Source organism: Bubalus kerabau, chromosome 5 (genome assembly GCF_029407905.1).
Source record: "Bubalus kerabau isolate K-KA32 ecotype Philippines breed swamp buffalo chromosome 5, PCC_UOA_SB_1v2, whole genome shotgun sequence".
NCBI lineage: Eukaryota > Metazoa > Chordata > Mammalia > Artiodactyla > Bovidae > Bubalus > Bubalus kerabau.
The window spans coordinates 97,539,530-97,559,436 of NC_073628.1; the positions used below are offsets into that span (position 1 = coordinate 97,539,530).

The 19,907-nt window shown below is 52.0% G+C and overlaps 1 protein-coding gene across 2 annotated transcripts in view; it reads left to right on the top strand.

The window, feature by feature from the left end:
• The first annotated feature begins 1,206 nt into the window (after window positions 1-1,206).
• CASZ1 (castor zinc finger 1) overlaps window positions 1,207-19,907 on the top strand; it is a 155,579-nt gene continuing 136,878 nt past the window's right edge. Inside the window, exon 1 of one of the 2 annotated variants that reach the window (XM_055582339.1) lies at window positions 1,207-1,340. The gene's annotated coding sequence lies outside the window, so the exon portion shown is untranslated. Of the gene's footprint in view, window positions 1,341-12,830; window positions 15,347-19,907 lie in introns of those variants that run through there. The other variant, XM_055582340.1, reaches the window with a different exon arrangement.

Consider the following 19,907-nt stretch of genomic DNA (forward strand, 5'->3'; position numbering starts at 1 on the left):
GCAATGACAATTACTGGCATTGATCGATCACTGCCTTGGCCGAGTCACTTTTCCTGCATTAACTCATTTTAGCCTCTCAACCTGCCCTGGCAATAGTACTATTATTATCCCCATTTTACTGTTGAGGAAACTGAGGCACAGAGGGGTCAAATATCTTACTCAAGGTCGCCCAGCTAGTGAGAGACTGAGGTCTGACCCCAAAGTCCAAGCTGCCTACCACGTATTTACACTGTCCTAGGAGTGGAATGAGCCCAAATCAAAAGTTGGAATACCTACCTCCCACTTCTCAGGTCATCACTGCTCCCTAGTCCTGAGAGGCTTTGCTGAGACCTTGCAGATGATGCCCCAAAGTCTACCAAGCCACAAAGGTGTTGACCAGCTGGTATCACTTCCTCCTTCGAGACTCAGCCTGGTGTGGCCACCTCAAACCACCTAGGAGGTGGGCAAGTTGGGCAAAGGGACAAAAGGGGGGTTGATCTCCAATGGAGTATGAAGGTTTCCCCTCAAAGAGGCCTTCTTTATCGCCTGGGCAGGGGAAATTAGCTCTCCCAAGATACTCTTTATCTTACTACCTTGTTTTATTTTCCTCAAGATCCTTTCACTCTCTGAAATAATATTATTCATTTGTTTTAATGTACATTATCTGCAACTCTCTCCCGCCCTTCGCCCCGGGCCCCAGGTTCATTTTTCACGACCTATCTTGTTCACTTAGGGATTTCTTTCTTGCACAATGGACTGAATGAAAAACTCCCTGGCAAAGAATAAGTGCAAAGCAGGTATCAAACAGTGAGAACATCACATCCTTTTGGGTTCAGCAATTCTAACATCCTAACTTGCAGAAAAGAGCTAGTTCTTCAGTGGAAAAGTGGGAAGCAGACTGGCTCACAAGGTTCAGAACAGGTGGAAAGTAACCCACTCCCGTCCCTCCTCTCTTGTCCCCCGGCCTCTACTCCACTCAGTCTGGGATGGAGAAGGCTTCTCCACCCGCAAAAGGGAGACTTGAGCTCACATGCTGCTCTGCAGGCCGGGCCTAACCGCGCGCGCCAGCAGAGCTCAGCCGGGGCGGTGGGTGGGAAGAAACCGGGAGGGGAAGGTCTGGGGGTGTGAGGGTGGAGCGGAGCCCGGCCCCGCGATCCGGCCCGGGTTTTGCATGCCACCCACTCGCCCGCTCGGCCGCGGAGAATTCCATAATCACAGCGGGCGAGAGCGGAGACTGGGAGCGAAAAATCCGGGATCCGGCAACTTTGGGCAGCGCATGCGCGCCCGCGGCGCTCCATCCCAAACACACACACATTTTTCCCCCGGACTTGGAAAGTCACCCAAAGCCGCCCCAAGTGCAGGTAAGAGACTCGGCGCTCCCTCCGCCGCGCCCCCCTCGACCCCCTCAGTTCCGCAGCCCTCCCGGGGTGCTTCCCCGCCTCGCCCCCTGTCAGGGTGCAGTCCCCCACCCCCGGGGCTGCAGCTTGCAGCCGGGAGCGGGCGAGCGAGCGAGCGATCGAGAGAGCCAGCCAGCCAGCCAGCCAGCCTGCGCGCGGCGGCTGCCACCCAACTCCGGCCGTGCGGGAGGCAGGGGACACGGAGGGCTGGCACCCGGGCGCAGGGCGGCGCGTCGCCCGCCGCGGCCAGGGAATGCCCAGCGCGAGATTCCGGGGAAGGAGAGGGCTGCTGCTCCTGGGGTCACTTACTCCAACTGAGGGGGCGGCGGGGTAGCGGAGAAGAGGGGGAGGCGCCAGGCGCGAGTGCAGGACTTTGCAAATAGGGTGGGGGCGCCCCCCGCGGTGCGGGCTCGGGCGGGGGACAGGTGCTCGCGAATACCCTGTAATCACTCCTTCCCCTTACGCTCCCCCCAGCCCCCCGAGCTGCAGGGGTTCGTGCGCTCTCCGGGGCAGAGAAGGAGGCAGGGGTGAGGGGCGCCTGGGGTGACTTTGCAAGACTTTGTTCAAGGGAGGGGGTGGGTGGGGAGCCCCTCCAACCGACTCTTGTGCCCCAATACTGGGGTGTAAATGCTACCGGCAGAGGTAGGCAGTGTTCACTGTGGGGTGCCAAGGGGTGCCTCCTGGTTGGAAAACGAAGGCGAGAGGTTGCTTGGCTGGGGGGAACGGCGCCCCCGTTTTCATTTGTGCCTGGCAAGTTTGTCTCAAGTGCGCTGCTCCGGGCGAGGCAAGTGGCGCTCCTCACTGCCCCCCACCCCCACCCCAGCCTCCCCGGGCGCAGGGCTGGCATGGCTGGGCACAGGGAGCCGGGGCGCCGGCTCAGGGCCGTGTGACTGTCGGCCGGAGCCCGCCTGGGTCCCGGGAAAAGTTCGGGGGAGTTGCCGCGGTTGTCGTGTGCGCTGGGAGAGAAGTTGCGTCCGGGGACTTGGGACGCCGGGCTGGCGGGCCGGTGGGCGGGTGGAGCCGTGAACTCCTAGGAGGCTCGGCCGAGGTGGGCGAGGGTCTGGTGGGGTCTGTACCCTCCAAAGTGGGCTGAGAGTGACCTCGGGGCTCAACAGTTGGGGAAGGGGAGCCCTGAATCCAGGGGCGCACGGTTGAAATAGGCACCAGAAGGAGGACCGAGAATGGTAGCTTGTGGGAATACAGGGGGGCACCCAAGGGGAGAGGCCCGGGCCGCCTGGCCACTTGGGGTCGAGTTTCAGGGCAAAGGAGCGCGCGGTGGCAGGCGGAGGAGTGTCGGGGAGCGGGGCTCCAGGGGGCGCATCGGAATGGGGGATCCGGCCGGACCGACAGTCCCGGGGCAGGGGGCTGAGTCGTGCGCTCAGGGTGAGCCGGCCGGGCGGAGCGGCGGCCGGTTTATTTTTACTCGGTGGCATTTGCAGAATGTGCAGCTGATGGCCGTCGGCCGCCAGGAAGTTTTGCTTTCTGTTCTTTCTCTCTTTCCGAAGCCAGCGCGGCCGGGAGCGGGCGGCCTGGGGAGCCGGGCCTGGGAGGGGAGGGGGCGGCCGCTGGGGTGGCAAGGTACGAGGCAGGGGTGCACTGGGGCGGCGGTCGGGGTCTGGCCGGGAGAGGGCGGCGGGCGGGTTCTGGGCCGCTGCAGAGCTTTGGGGTGAATGTCGGTCCCCAGCGTTGGAAGCTCCTCGGCGAGGGGAACAGGTGTATGCGCCGTCAATCACGGCGGGAGGGACACTTTGGGGGCGTAGATTAAGATAATAATAATAGATTTTTCTCCAGGGGGTGGGCGCAGATTCTTCTTCCAAGCCATCCCCGACCCGGGTCCGGAGTTGGGGGAGGAAAGGAGTGCCGAGGGAGTCAGGGGGCCGCTTCACCCTTCCACACAAGTTCCTCCTGACCAGCCTCAGCTTGGGAAGTGGGCCCTGGGTGCGGCCAGGACCTCCTTCCAGTCACGCTGGGGAGGGTGCGGGCGCATGTACGGTGTGTATGACTTGTCCACCAGCGAAGCAGCAACAACACCCCTCCAACGTGCCTGGAGCTCCCCCAGACCCGGCTGGACCAAGGGGTGACTCCGGGTTATGCGTCGCTGCCCCGGCGGAGTCTGAGGCCACGACCCTTAGAGTGTGTGGTTGTCCCGCCAACATCCCGTACACTCAGAGATGGGGACGGCGAGGGGGGAAAGGCCAGGGTAGTCGTAGGGTAAAGTTGGTAAATTTAGGGCGCCTCTAAGCTGGTACAGACGCGCGATAAGAGCGCGCGAGGGGACCGGAAAACGGATCGCTGGGCAAATTGGTGCGCCCCCCCCCCCGCCCACCCCACGGCGCGCGCGCGCACACACACACACACACACACACACACACACACACACACACACGTCGCCGTCCTAAAGGGAGCTGTCCGGGCTGAGCAGGAGCAGCTGCGCCGGGCGTGGTGAGGGGGGTAGTTGGTCCCCGGGGGCTGCGCCCGGGCTGCGCTCCACGTGCCCAGAGGGGGCGCTGGGCCATTCGGCGCCCGAGCGCAAAGCTCTGGGTTTGCGCCCTGGTGGCGGCAAGGCTGTGCGTCCCGGGCGGGCGTCGCGTCCCGCGCCATCTCCGGCGATTCTCACTGCCTCCACTGACGCCCAGCCGCTTTCCCACTTCCCAAACTTCGGCATTTTGGCTTTCACCTCACTGGAGCTCTGAGACTCTCTCCAGGGCAAGGTGGGAAACTTTTCCCTTCCCGGCAGCGGCCACCGTCTCTCTCCCCGGAATCCGGCGAATTGGAGAGATTGACACCACCACCCCCATCTTGTTAGCCACATTAGAGGCGGTTAACGAGAGTTTATGGGGAATATTGTTGAACTTCAGTAATCAGGTTTCCAGCGATCTTATGCCTCCTGTTTAATTTATTAGACTAGTTATTTATTCTGTTGATGATAATCTGTTGCTGGTTTCTATGGAGATGTTAAACTGATCTCTTTCAGAAATCAAACTCCATATGCACTAAAACGTTTAAAGGGGCAGTGCCTCCCTCCTTTTTCCGCCCCCCCCCCCTGCCTTTTTTTGTTTTGTTTTTTAGACTTTGCACCTTGCAGACACTTCGCGTCTTTCTCTGAGTCTCGGTGCATTTTATTTCCTTCTTACGAAGGAGAGGAGCCCGGAGACTCACGCTTTGTGGCAAGTACTGCTTATTATGGCTAGAAGAAAGCCAAGGCTTTGATCCCTAAGTTGCATCATCATTTAAAACAGATCATTTCACCACCACCCTCTTCTCCCCATAATATAAGAGCAAAATTCTTTCAAGATCAAAGAATCCAATCTTAAAAAAAAAAAACAAAAAACAAAAAAAACACACTATTGTTAAAAAAAAATAGGAAGTCAGTCAAATGTGAACCTCTCCTATATATCTGCTCTCCTTGTGTTTAAAGAATTTTTTAATAAGAAAAACAAAACTTGTAGCTCAGCTAATTTTTTATACTTATTAATAGTTTATCTTGCCCCCCCACACACACACTTTTTTTTAATTTAAAAAGAAGTTCAAAGTTAGATTTCTCTGCCTGTGGGGGTTGAGGTATATTTGCTTCTCATTTAGATCCTGACCATCTGTTTTTGGAAAACTAGCCTCTGGGAAGAGGGGGAAAGGAGTTTTTAGTCAAACTTAATGGAGTACTTAAAAAAAAAATACTCACCCAAATATTTTAAAGTCTTCATTTTTCTACTTTTTAGGAGAATATCAGTAACCTCTGTCTGGTGTGTGAAAGCATATCAACTTTCCCCTCCTTTTCCTTTTCTCTTCTCCTCAGGTATTTTTCTGTAGACTTCTGACTTTGAAGGGAGTGGGTGCAGTGAATTAAGAAAGTAAGGCAGAAAAAAATTATCTTGGTTTGTGACACTCTGAAGAATTGCAAACCCACTCTGAACTCAGATATTTATCACGCTGACAGATATGATACAAAGCGATTGCATTTCCTAATGATCCTCTGGGACTAAGTTGTAGGTAAAACCATTTAATGCATTTTTAATATTAAAGTAAGGCCTGGGTTCCATCTTCTTGAAGGTGAGGGGAGTGGATGTCCTTCTCTGGAGCTGATGCTTTCAGAGTATACTGTTTTGCTTTTTCAACTCGAGCCCCCCACCTCCACTCCTTGATATCTCCACTTACTTTGGGGAGAGTTGAGCCGCACACAGAGCATTTGGCTTTATAAATAAATTTATATCTGGCCAGAAAGTCCAATGCTAAATAAGAGCACACTTTTAAAAAAAAGAAGAAAAAACAAACCTCAGACTCCACCCCTGCTATAGGAAATAAAACAGAGGCAATACTTTTTTTTTTTCTCCTTCTACCATCCTGGTTCTCTTTTATATTATTTTATTTTGGAAGAGGGTGGAGTGGTTGTTACTTCTTAGCTCAGAGGAGAGAGGAGTCATTCCTGTTATTTCCCTCTTTGCTATATTTTAAAAATTTGTTTGATTTGGATTGCAAACAGAACAGGCTTACGGGTAGAAAAGAGCACTGTGGCTTTAAACTCACGAGTTTGCATATTCTCCTTGTATCTTTCCCCTTTGCTAATTATTGTGTTGTTTTCAGAGCAAATATGTCATATCCATGGCGACCGGGCAGGTTTATTGTCTTTCTGAAGCAATAGCTCACATAAGTAATTAATGACTTTCTTTTTTTTCCTCTGGCTTAGGTTAAACAGATCATTCAAGGAAAGTCATATCTCTCTTCTCTCTCTCTCTTTCTCTCGCTCTCTTTTTTAGCCCAGTGACATAATAACATGAGTTAGAACAAGAAGATACTTTAACCAAGAAGTCAACAGCTTATTTTCCTCCATTTCTTTTAAAAGCTAAAGTGTCAGCTTTCAGACATATGAGGCTGTCATTCTTGCAGCCGAGAGCAGTGCGGTCCACGCCTGGGTTGGAAATTCATCTGAAGGTTGTACAGCAGGGGAAGTCTTGGCATGGGGGGAGTAACCTGAAGGAATTTGCTTTTGAGCAGGGGGGAGGCCCTCCAAAATGAGTATTTCTCCTGTATTTAGCAGAATTTAATTACATTGTTTACAGGAAAGAATTAATGAGTTGGTAGTAATGTGCAGGCCCCCCTCACCCCCGCCCCCTTTTCCCAGTCTGGTTAATTGGAAAGACAAAGTTTTTCTTTTTGATTCGCCTTGAACTTCAGCTTTCTCCAGTCTTTGTCTCAACTGCTTTTTCCTGGAAAAGTACCTTTTGGAATCCCCTTTAGTTAGTATTTCCAGAATAATAGTGGGGGGGTTATTTTTGTTTTTATCCCTTAGACCTACATGCAACTCGAAGCTGGTTTCTGCGTCTCAGGAATCGACAGCTATGGTGATTGACTATGACTTGGATTTTTAAACTTTTTTTTCCTTTTTTGAGGGGGCAGCTTTTGAGGATATAAAATGATAGAGACAGCACATCTCCTTTCCATAGCTAGTAATAGTATCGGGGAGGGTAGAGGCAATGTTTTCCTTTTTTTTTTTTTTTTAAAAAAAAAGGAAATCACCATTTATGTTCCACCTTTTTCAAATGGACCTTTTGCTAATAAGAAGCTTTATGATGTCACCCCGTAACTTTAGAAATATACAAAGTGTCCAACTGATAGTCTCCAGCAGCCCCCACAATAGACAGACACTAATTAGGCACATTTATATGCTGCTGCCCCTCTTTTTGAAATTTCACATATAGCCAAGGGTTTGTGTGTGTCCTTAAGAAGAGGGAATGAGATAAAGAGAAAAGCATTTATGTTATACTTCTACTTGGACACAATTAAAAAGGATAGTTCCCCCATCTGAAGTAAGTTAAAAAAGGCTGTGACTCAACTGAATGAATCTTGAGGCTTTTGGCATTCACAATAAAAATAAAAAGCAGAAGAAAGATTTATTTGGGATCTGGTTTCTGAAGAGGAGAAGAGAAGGCCAGGCAAGTCTGATGCTGAGACTCCAGCGGAGTTGTAATTGAGCCCGTAACCTCTTGATGTCTATATCAGAAAAACAGACACGAGCAGAGGGAACGGAGGAGAGGCAAACAAGCCTTGTAGAGGAGGGAGTGCAGGGGGAGATTCACAGAGAGAGAGAGAGATTTAATTTATAGACATTTTAAAAAACATAATTTCATTAGGATCTGTTCTTCCCCTTCTCTGAAGGGCAGCTCGGCAGACCGATAAGGCCGGTCCCTCTGCCGGGATGCGTGGTGTGGCCGGGTGGGCAAGAACGTGGGCATCCTTGTCAGTTTCGAGGGAGCATTGTTTCCCCTCTGCCCACTTTCTGCTGGCCTCCTTATTTTGGAATTTAAAAGTCCCACATGACCAAAAGTTAGCTGTGGCTGGCTTCTGGCTGTCTGGTGATCTCCCCTGTGGGTGCCACGCCGCTCTGTGAGTGGGTCTGTCTCCTGCTTGGCCTTTGGCATCAACGATGCGTCTTCCTTCTGTCGCCAGGCAGCCCGTGGTTCCAGCCATGGGAGACCACTGGAAAGGGGGGCACCCCTGTCTCTGCCCCCCTCAAGTTCACCAAGTTAAGTTGCTGTGGTTTGGAGGCCATGGTGTCACGGGGGGCAGGGGGGGAGGGATGCTAAAGCCCGTCGTAAATTCTGCAAAAATTAATCAACCGTTTAAGAGCTGCACGTTAAGAAGGGTGTGTGGGCAAGCTGGGCCCTTCTCCTGCTCCCCCTGTTCAAAGTCCAGCAGGGCGAGGGGTGGACTGGACGGTGGGAAGGGAAGGGGGAATTGTGTGTGTGTGTGTTTTTAATCTGAATAATTGAGAACAACTAGAGAGAGGGAAGAAGAGAGAGGGATTTGTTGAATATAAATCCTCAAGTGCCCTTGTTCCATATTGTTGGAATTTTTTTTTTTTCCCTTTTGGTCTGGATTTGTCCTGTGTGTCTTTGGTGGAAAAGACACGTAGAGAAAGAGAGCAGAGGGGGAGGGGGGGGAGAGAGAGAGAGAGAGGGAAGGATGGAGAAGAGAGAGAGAGAGGGAGACGTGTGGCTCCTTCGAAACTCATTATCATTCTTAATAAGTCTTAAGGAATAAAGGAGAGCATTGAGTGTAAATGCTGGGTAATCCTAACACTTCTCAAGGTGAGAGGAGTCTTGAGGACACAGAGAAAAGAGAGAGCAGAGGAGGGGGTGGGAGGGGCCCGAGCAGCTCTCGGGGAGTGGCAGACCCAGAGTCTGGGGGACTCTGCAGGGGGCCTGGAGGCTGGGGTGGGGGGTACCTGGAGGAACCCAGAGGAGACAGTTGTCCAAGACGACCCTGGGGATCTCCAGGAGACGGTGACTGCCTGGGACAAGGAGCAGGGGTGTTGGGAACATCTTTCCGGGGTCAGCCCTGCTCTGGGCTTAGGGCCTTTGCACTTTCCTGGGCACTATCTCTCCAGGCAGCTCGGCCCCCGCCACCTCCCGGCCTCAGGTTCCTGGAGAAGGCCCTGGGCTCCTGCTCTGGCTCCGGTGCATTGTCCGCTCTGGGAGGCGGGAGAGAGAGCCACTGCCAGAGCTCAGCTCTGGACACTAGGTGGCTTAGAGCATCTGTGAGGTTTTCCAAGACCAGCCACCACTGGCTTCCTCTCCTCTCTCCGATGGTGGGCTCCCCTGTGCCTGTCCTCTGCTGGGTCTGCGGGCAGCCCTGGCTGACAGGCAGGAGGGCTAGTGGGCACAGGCCCAGGGAGCATGGCACGGCTCCCAGGGCCGGCGATCCCAGTGAGCAGCTTCCAGGCGAGGCGAGGAGGAGGCCAGGGGCAGCTCCCATGGGAGGAAGGCCGCCGGTCAGGTCACTTACAGGAGGGCCAGTTGGAGCCCAGCCCTGTGTTCTCTGCCACTTGGGCCTGAGGCACTGCTGAGTCCATGATGGGGGTGGGGTTGGTGGGGGGGCGTGTCTTGGCTTCTTCCTCTTTTGAGTTCATGTGCGCCCCTTTGAGAATGTTCTTAATAAAAAAATCTCATCAGCACAAATACTGCTTATATTTTGAAGGATTTCACAGATCTTGTAAAGCCAACTAAGGACCCTCTAGGGTCCCTAGCTCTGGTGGGCTTCTTTCTCATGCTCCAGGACTGTAGGGAGGAAGTGGGCAGTGAGGAGGGCAGTTCTCACGGCCACTCCCACCCCTGCTGGCCTCAGTACCTGGAGAGCAGAGCCATGTCAAGCTGTGACACCAGGCCCCCGCAGGTGGATGGGTGCCAATACTCAGGCTCCCATCGGAAGAGCCACACCTGCTTAGGTAGTTTTCTTCCTCCAGGCCAAAGGCTGGCTCCCCCTCATCCGACTGGCATTGTCCAGGATTCCTAGGGTGTTTGAGGAAGGGTCTTAGCCAAGGTGACATCAGAACCATGGATTGTTTTCTCTGGGGACAGAGGTAGGCAGGAAGACACAATTCAGGTTTGACTTACTGTAGTCAGGTTTTGTGTGTGTGTGTGTTTTTAAAACTCTGTTTCTTTTGGAAAGCAACTTCTGGGGAGCATGCAAAAGGGGGTGCGTGGGAGTTAGAGATGAAGGCTGATGACTGAGCTGGTGTGAAGCCCGGAGGGGGAGCAGGATGGGTTAATGGCGGGTGGATTCTGCTTTTCTGTGGTTTAAAAGCAGTAATGACCAAATTGCATGCCCTGTGTGTGCCTTGCTGACGAGATTTACCGAAAGGAAGCTGCACTGCCTCTCTGCTGCTGGTCTCTGGGTGGGTAAGCGTGTGTGTATGTGTGTGTGTGTGTGTAAATGAGAAGACGGGGTGGGGGAATTAGCTCTGCCAGGCTGGCACCCTTCCCCAGCACTAATTGCTGGCAGAGTACCCACGGGGGCTGTGCCAGCGTCTCCAGCTCCACCCGCCCCCCTCGCCCCCGGGGAGCTCAGCTGTGCAGCTCGCTATGTGAGGGCCATTTCCGGGCCCACTAGTCCCAGAGGCCCCTTTGGGAATTTCAGGGAAATCTGATCCTTGGTTAGGGGTGGTGGGGGGGGGGAGGGCGGGGCTGGACCATGGGCCAAGCCCCAACACCCCTGATCTGGGATGAGGGGACAAGGTAAGTCTTGGGTGGTCCAGAGCTCTGCTGAGGTCTAGTTGCAGGCATCAGGAGACCCCATTCCAGTTTTGATTCTGTAGTAAATCACTGTGTGGCCTTGGGCAAGTCATTTGACCTCTCTGAGCCTCAGTTTCCCCTCTTATCAAATGGCCTCTGACACTCTTGCCCTTACAGGGTTCCCCTGATTGTCGGCTGCACTCATAGCTGTGAAAGTCCTTTGAAATAATTAAGCGTAATGAAGAATTTATCATGGTTGCGTTGTCAAGTGCAGGGTGCCCACAATGTCAGGGGAGCCAGTTTTATATAACATGGTATTAGTCTCAAAGGGGACCCCTGTGAATTCCATTCCAGAAAGCATCGAGCCTGAATATTGTGTGGTGCTGGGCTTTCATTTCTGTATCAGGTTGTGATGTGGTTCTTTTTTTGAGGGGAAGGGTAGATAAGTTGTGTATTCAGTTTTTAGAAAATGAACAACTAATAAAAAAAAGAAAGAAACTGAACAGTTAAACGTATCAATCTGGATGAATCTCAAAAACAATATTAAGACCAAAAAAACAAGTCATCAAAATCACTGTGAGCTTGGGGCTGAGTTGGGGGGTGGTGTTGCTTTTCAGGCAGTATAGGGGAGCCCATTCCGGATGTGTGGTGTCTTAACTGTGTGGATATGTGGATTCATTGAGGAGCTGTGTATACTGTAGAGGATGCATTCTGGAGCATGCCAGCTGGGGGCCAAAATCGTGTCCTTATATTGCTTACTTAATTAGCCTGTGCCTCAGTTTTCTCATTTGTAAAATGGGGGTAACAATCCCTACCTTGTGGGGTTGATGTGAGGATTAGATAAGCTAAAATGCATGAAGTGTTTAGAACAGGCCTGTGTATTCTAGACCCACGTCAGAGTGAGTGTACACGTATTTGCTGCACACCAGGGAGTAGATGTGAGGGTTGGGGGAGGTAGCCCTCTATGTATCTGGGGGCCAGGGCCCTGCTAGGAGTGGGTTACTATGGGATCAGTTGGAAATTCTGAATTTTGTGTTTTATCTATGGACTGCCTTGGAGTCCTCCTGATATTTTTTTGGTGATGAATCAGAAGGGGATGAGAAGTAAGACTGTGCCCACTTTCAGAGTTAGATGCCCCTAGTCGGGGAGGGGTCATTGGTCTCTCTTTTCGGTTGTTGTCAGACTGACCGTTCCTGGAGCTGAGGGGGTGCGATGGGGGGAGGTCCATCACAGAAGCTGTTGGACATGGGAGGCAAGGGGGTTGGATGGGGGGCAGACCCTGGGAACTCACTCCGGGTGTCAGTGGCCTCTGTCTGTGTTTTCGCGGCCCAGGAGCCAAATGCTGAGTGCCGGGGGGTGGAGGGGCCGGGGGTCTGCGCGTGCGCAGAGGCTCTGCTGTGGTCGAGACGTGTGGCTGGCAGAGGGTCAAAAGCTGCTGTTGGAGTTGGGCTGAGCCCCGTGTGAACTGTGTTTCTGTCAGCTGGGCGGATGAATTCCTCTAATTCTTTGTTTCCACGTCTGTAAAATGGGAGTTGGAATTCCTACCTTGTGAGAATTAGGTGAGAGGAGAGTGATCGTAGCTACTGCGCGCTAAGGATTGACGTCCAGTACCCTTTCATGGACCGGGCTTTGCCCAGCTAGCAGCATACAGTAGGGACCGTGGGCTCAGGATCAGGTGATTGACAGGCCAGCCCCTGGTCAAGCCTAAGGTGGGCCCCTGGATGACCTGAAGCTGGCTGGGGTGCAAGAGGGCCTAGCCAGGGGAGCTAGGGCAGGGGCATGATGTGGGTGGAGCCAAGGTTTCCCCTCCTCCCCTTCGATGATCCTGCCTGGAGCCGGGATTGGGGGGAGCACGCCCCACGCCTGGGCCAAGGTGGGGAAGGAAGGGCCCAGAGCAGAAATAGAGGAGGCCCCGTAGCAGTGACTTAAGGAGGCAAGGGCATGGGGGCTGTGAAGTGGGGAGCACTGGAGGGTCGAGGGGCACTTATGGAAGATGAAGTGTATGAAACTCCATCGGCCTCTCCCATTTCACTGTGCTATGCCAAAACACCCCGGTTCTTGTTTCACTATCTGAGATCTGGGAGCAGGTTAATTTCCATGACGAACTCCAGGCCACGTGCTCTGAGGATTTATCTAATTAAATTGATGCTTTTTTCTAAGAAAGAAAGAAAGGAGGGGAGGGAGGGAGAAAAAGATAGGGACAGAGGGAGGGAAGGAAGGAGGGAGGAAAAAGAAATAGAGGAACTGAAAGAAGGAAGGAATGAGAGGGAGGGGAGAAAGGCAAGAAGGAAGAAAAGAAAGATTAAAAAAAAGAAGGAAGGAAAAGAGGAAGGGAGACAGATAAGCTGGAAGCAGACCAGTGATTTCTGAAAGGCTGTGACCGAGTGGAGGAGATGCCTGGTGGTTGGGGCCAGGACGGGCTAGGGGGTGGGGTGGGGGTGGGGGCTTAATAGTGGGCCATGTTTCTGTCTTTGGTTACTTTTTGTATATTTCTAACATAGCTCTTGGGTTCAGAGGGAAAGGGGCAGCTGGAGGGCTTCTGTTCAACACAGTAGCCACCAGCCCATGTGGCAACTTAGATTAAGTTCATCAATGAACTTGCCACATTTTCAAGTACTCTGTAGCAGGCAGCGGCTACTTTGTTAGGCAGCACAGAGAAAGAACACTTTGATCACATAAAATTCTGTTGGACTTTGCTGCTGCTGCTGCTAAGTCGCTTCAGTCGTGTCTGACTCTGTGCGACACCACAGACGGCAGCCCACCAGGCTCCCCCGTCCCTGGGATTCTCCAGGCAAGAACACTGGAGTGGGTTGCCATTTCCTTCTCCAATGCATGAAAGCGAAAAGTGAAAGTGAAGTTGCTCAGTCGTGTCCGACTCCCAGCAACCCCATGGACTGCAGCCTACCAGGCTCCTCCGTCCATGGGATTTTCCAGGCAAGAGTACTGGAGTTGGTTGCCATTTCCTTCTCCATGTTGGACTTTAGGAGGGTACTTAAAGTACCCTTATGTACCCTTACATGTAAGTACTTACATCTGAGGAAGAGGGATACTCCCCTCAGAGCCTGGGCTAAAGGGATGAACCTTCAAGGGACAGTGATGGAGATAGGGGATAGGTGGCAGGGATGTTCCCACAAGTCAAAGGGGCCTCCCTGTCTGGAGCCAAGGCCTCCATGGTGCTGGGGCTGCCCTCTCTATAGATCCCACGCATGTTTCCTCTCTCTCTGCCCGGGCAGGTGGGGCTGGCATTCAGCAGAGCAGGGTTAAACTCCTTCTCCCATGTACTGTCTTTGTGACCTGGGCAGGGGTCTTAACTCTCTGAGTCTGTGGAATTGGGCTGACAGTGGACAATGCATGCCTGCCTGGGTCTTTGTGATAGTTAACTGAGCTGATGAGTACCCATACTTAACGTCTGGTGCTGGGCAGATAGCGAGCAAGCACTTGAGAAATGGGGACCACTGTTATTATAATCACTATAATTATAAATGTTGATATTATTTTCATAATGATTATTGAAGAGCTTTTGTGCTGCTAAGTTGTTAGGGACACTCCCTGACTAAATGCTGATTTCTTTTTAATCAACACTTTAACGGAATCCTCCCAGACTTCTTTCTTCTGGGACCCTAATATGAATTCCTTCTTTCCCTCTCTCCTCATCCCTCCTTTTTTCAGGCAAAAGGAAGAATTGGAACTGCCCCAGAATTAATTCTTGCAGGCCTTTGTAATTTTGAGTTAGCCACCCCCCGCACCACATCCAACACACATATAAATATGCTTATATATGTACACACAAACACACACACACACTCTTCTCCATGGGTCAAACTACATTTTAAAAAAAGTTTTGGGGGCAAAGCTGGAGGAGTAGATGTGGCCCTGGCAGAGCTGGCTGGGTTGTTTGGGGGTGGAGGTGGGGTCGGCGGCCTCTGGGAGGGACGTGTGTGTTTATTCCTGGACATTGCCCAGTGCCCTGTGTGCTAATGTGGAGCTGAAAAGTCCCCTGCATTGTGCAGGCTCCTTTCCCCGTGAAAAGGCAATTGAGTCAGTGAGTTCCGAATGGATTGGAGCTGACAGTAAATGAGAATTTGGCAGTGGGTAGAAAACAAGCTCCCTCACCCCTACCCCCCACCTAACACACACTCACTCTCAGCCCTCCCTCAACTCCCAGTGCTTGTCTGGTTTTGAGAGGAGGTTTGAAAAGAATTGTGGTTCCTTTCCCTGTGTACCAACATTATCAGTGGGGGTTCTGCCCCAGCCTCCTGCCCCATCCCCAGGAACAGACTAACACCCTCCTCCAGGTTGGTGTAACCCCACCCCTCACCCCACTCCCCGTCGCCTCCGTGGCTCCGCCAGTGATCCCGAACGAGTTAAGGGCTGAATCAACTCTAGACCCAGCTGTACATTTGACTCTGGGTTCCTGAATGAAGCGATGTGTTGTGCTCAGCATGATTGGAGACTGTCTGCCCCGGGTGGCCCACCCGGCCCCCACCCTGCGGGGCTCCACCGCCTTCCATGGGACCTGCGTACTGGTGGCTGGAGAGCTGGTAGCCCATGCTTCAGGGGCCTAGTTTGGTGCCTTCCCCAAGGCCAGCCTCCCATCAGGGACGTGTTTTCACTGGAAAGAAAGGGTGCTGCCACCATTTGGAGCTGGCGCCATCCCCGCTTTTACAAGGGAGGCATGCGCTTTTGAGGGTCTGTATGTGCCGCAGGCCCCCTGTCCCATGTTTTCCCTCTCCGCCTTGTCCACACCAGTAAATCAGCCAGTGGACCTGGCTCTTGCCCACGGCCCCAGGCCCCTGGAGAGGCAGGGAAGGAAATGCCGCCATCTTGCAGACTCTCCTGCAGTCACCCCACGTTTGTAAAATGGCTTCCTGACTGTCCTCTCTCGGTGGAGCTGTGGTGTCTCTCCTCTTCCTGAGGGGGCGAGAAGGCACTCATTCTGGCAGAATTCCAGCCAGCTCTTTGGAGGTATGTGTCTCCCGGTGGCTGGGGAAGCCTCCCAGGGGCCCCTTTCTGGAAGAGGCCTGGTGGAGTGTGGCTGTTTAGCAGCTGAGTTGGGAGAGTGGCCCCCATGCAGAGATACAGGTTCAGATCTCTACTCCCTCGTGTATCAGTACTGTTACTTTAGGCTCCTCCCTAACCCTGTGAGCCTCAGTTTCCCCATTTGTAAAATGGGAATAGTGCCACCGCCTATAGTATGGGGCTGCTGTAATGTGGTGACAAAAGGGAGCTGTTATTGCTCCTGTTACTCTTACTATCCATCCTTCCCATGGATCATCCTGAAGGCAGGAAGGCAGAGGGCTCAGGCCTGTCCCTGTGTCCGGGCTCCAGGACACCCAAGGTCAGGCTGGAGCCCCAGCTCAGAGGCCATGGCCACTGAAGTTTTGCTGAAGCATACGCGCCAAACCAGCAGAGCAAACACATTGGCCCAGTATGGAGCCCTGGAGGGAGCAGGGAGGAGACTTGCCATGGCCAGGGCTGGACTCTTGGACACCCCCGAGGTGGCAGGCCCTGGGCTGGGCTGGCCTGGCCTGCCTGGCCCGGGGAGGAGCCGCCTCCCAGATGCTGGCGCCATCTTGCTTCTCTCTTGGCCTCTCCTCTGGGTTGGGAGCGTGGCCCTTGCCCTCCCCCAGGAGCAGGTGGCCTTTGCAGCTTGGCACCTGTCCCTGGAGGGTGGCTGCCAGCAAGGTGCAAACCTGGGGATCTCCCTGTGTGTCCTCTGGGTCCTCGCACAAGGCCTGTTTGCTCCCGGAGGGGTTCGCCCGGGCCCATCCTGGTGGAGGGCCTCAGAGAGGGGCTCGTCCTCTCTTCCCAGAGCACCCCCGACCCCGCAACTCTCACTCTCCAGGTGAGTCATGGGAGAGTCAGGACTACCATCCTGAGGCTTGTGTGCTGGAGCCTCGCTGGTGGGGGCCGAGGGGAGATGGCTTACAGGATGATGAACCTGGAGGAAATCGAGGAAGGGGCAGGTAAAGCATCCTGCTTTTATCTCCCAGGGGCACCCAGCAAGCTGAGTTCGTCTTATTGTTTTTTTAATTTTATTTTCTATTTATTTATTTTTTGCCAAGTTGCTCTTACATTTTCATTTCATTACAAGAGGAAGGAAATAGGCATTTACCGAGTGCCAACTATGTGTCAGATGCTGTGACTTTTGTGGGACTGAAGGACACAGACAGGTAGTGGTCTGATTCCCATGGCGCCAATCAGGAAATAAGGCCCAGAGAAGTTCGGCAATTTACCTGAGTTCACCCAGCTGGTAAAAGGAGAGTCAGAGTTTGAATGCACGTTGATGGGACTCTAACACAGAGGTTCTTCTCCATACGCTGGGAAAATATAACCATATTTAAAATGGTTTTTGAAAATACATAAAAGGAGAAAAATCCACCTGTAACTGAACTATCGTTAACACCACCTCATTTAGTATTTAGTATATTTCCTTGTGTTTTTTTTTTCCCCTTTGCTGACTATATATATGTGTAATATACATTTTACATAATTATAATCATAGGAGAATATGGTTTGGGTTGAGACCCAGGACGAGGTGGTAGGGTCTCCTAAGCTGGGGCCGCTGGGTAGTGATTGATTCTCAGCAAAATGGAAACCTGGTTTTGGCCCAGAGCCATCTTTTTGGTAATGAGGTTCCTGAAGTTGTGTTGGTGAAAGCAGACTGGGTGAACGGGGCGGCAAAAAAGACCCTTGCCTTCCCTCCTGGGTTGGTTTTTACTCAGTTAAGTGGTAGAATTTTCCTTTTAACTCACTTCCTTCTTGCTTTTGACAAATGGGAATATTTGTACCATTTTCCCGAATGACCTCCTCTCCTTGGGGTAATGAGAAAATGAAAGTCCTTGCTAAGTGCTTTGAGATATTCAGATATAAAAATGGAGAGCTGAGTGTTGTCATGGGCCTTTTTGCTGCCAGGGCGCTTTATAAAGAGGAAGTGCAGTTTGTAGGGGTGAAGGTCAGCGTGGGGATGAAGGCCATTGCTGGAAGCACTGTCTCTCCTGGCACCAGGGCAGGGGTGCCTGCGGCCTCGCACAGGATGGGCAAGGTTTCAGTAGAGCCCTCCTCCTCAACTAGGTACACACTCCAAGTCCAAATTCCCGTGGTCAAGGTGATCCGGATCACTCAGGCAAAGCCCCCACCTTGGTTAGAATCAGTGGATAAATGATTCAATGCAAGGAGAGGTCTCCCCCAGTGCCCTTCTCCCCTTCTTGCCTGGTAGCATCGGCCCGAGAATAACACGCGGAAGAAATCCTGTCACCTAGGCACATAATAATCCTCCAGATGATTTCGAAACATGGAAAAAATGTTTATTATGTGAGTGAAAAAACAAAACAACATGCTGAGGGCCGAGGGTGGCAAACGCCAGGGTAAAAACCATATAAAAATCACAGATGTGTATAGACAAAGGTGATCCTCTAAAATGAAGATGAGAGCGTGAGGGTGATGGGATGACGGTGATTTGTTTTTTATTTCACAACATTTTCTTTAAATGCCCCCCTATGATTAAAAACCAACGAAGCCAACGTGTCGGCCCAGTAGGGAGCCCTGGGGAGGGGGTGGGGGCGGGGCAGCGCCAGGCGAGAGGGTGCCTGCACCCACGGCCCCCGCAGGGTGCTGAGCTCATGGCTGTGCCAGCCACAGAAACCTATGAGATCTCCAGAAGCCGAGGCGTATCGGTGACTCAGACCTTCGTGTTATGCTGTTCAACAATAGCTTTTGTCCTTTGCCCAAAACCCTAGGCCAGTGTGTTTAAAAAAATTATAAAATTATGAGATAGTTTGTACTTTCCTTACCAGCCTGTGCCAGCTTCGGGTGCTTTATTTATCCAAGGTGGGGAGGCAAGGAAGGCGGGGTGGGGGTGAGGGGCAGACAGAAAGGAAAAGAAAAACAAGGTAGAACTCGGACAAGGCCCAAGAAATGTTTGAGCCTCAACAACAAACTTTCTTTTGTTTTCCCAGTGGGGAGAAAAAAAATAAGGAGGAAAATATGTGGAGGACCAGTTTGAACCAAATTAAACGACTCACATTTTGGGGTGTGGGGTTGCCTCTTGCAGGGGTTTTGCCTTTTGTTTGTGGAACATGAAAGCTACTTCATGACGCTCATCTCTGGGCTGGGAGTGGTGGGATCCAGGCAGAAAGGGCCGGAGCAAGGACAGCCAGGTTGGCCTCTGGTGAACATTTCATTGACGGTTCCGGCCAGTACTGCCAGCAGCCTTTGCCCTCACTTCCGGTTGGGTTTAAAGAAGGTTCCCACCTCCTGATGTCCCAGAAGCGACTGTGTGGTAGTGGGACTCAGAATTTCATGTGAGTCAGGGGTGAAGACAAATTTGCCTGGTACCAGTTTGGACTAGCATGTTCCTCCCAGTGTTTACTGGAAGACATTTTGGGAATAAGATTTAGGAGAGAAAGACCTTGGGAGGGGAGGGTTGGGAACAGTAGGGAAGTGTATAGTTGTGTGTGTGAGAGTGTGTGAGTGATTGTATATGTGTGAATGATTCTATGTGTATGTTGTTGTATGAATGATTGTGTGTGCCTGTATATGAGAGATTGATTGTGTGTGAGAGATACTGAATGGTTGTATAACTGATTATATGTGTGGTTGTGATATGATTGTGCATAATTGTGACTGTGTATACAAGTGTCCCCTTTAGTCTTAATCACTTTTTCCCCTGGTTCTAATAGCTAGGCCAAGTAAAATTTGTGGGGGCTTACAACAATTTTTTTCCCTTATTACCTTTTCCCTCTACCCCAAACCATCTCTCCTAATGAACCTGTTAGATGGCCTGGACCCTGGGCTGATTGGCAATTCCTTCTTCAAAATTAGTTTACAGGATTTTGTAGGAATAATCTAGGGCCTTTGGTAGCGTAAGAGAAGGAGGCTTGTGGGTTAAAAACAAAGTTATAGGGTGGTCCAGTGGTTAAGACTCTGCACTTCCACTTTAGGGGCATGGGTTCAATCCCTGGTCAGGGAACTAAGATCCCACCTGCCTTGAAGCACTGCCCCCGCCCCCCGCCACAAAAAAAGAAGTCATGGAGGTCTGAGGTGGCCTGGCCTGAAACTCAAGATACTGAGGTCTGAGACCCTGATGAGCATCCCAGCCCTGTTGGCCTCATTTTGGGACTCCTACCAGCCTTCGCAGAGACCATCTCAGAAACGGATTTGCTGTCAAACTTCTGAGGCTCCGTGGGCTTGAATGTGACTTCCTGATCTTTCAGTCATGGGGACCATTCTCAAGAAGGGAGCACAGGGATGGTTGCGCTTGTTCTCCAGATGAAAAAACTGAGGCCCAGAGAGGGGAGGTACCTTGTCTAAGATCACACAGCTAGTCAGTGATAGATTTGGAACCAGGAATTTGTGCAGCTTGGAAACATGGTCATCTCTGTTGATGACTCACAGCAGGGCTGACCAGTCCCCAAGGACAAGGAGTCCTGCTTTTGTCTGCTTACAGGAAACAAAGGCGCCCTCCTGGTGGTTCAGACACTTTGTGGCTGTGTTTGGGGTGACTATCTGTTAGGGAAAGTGCTGG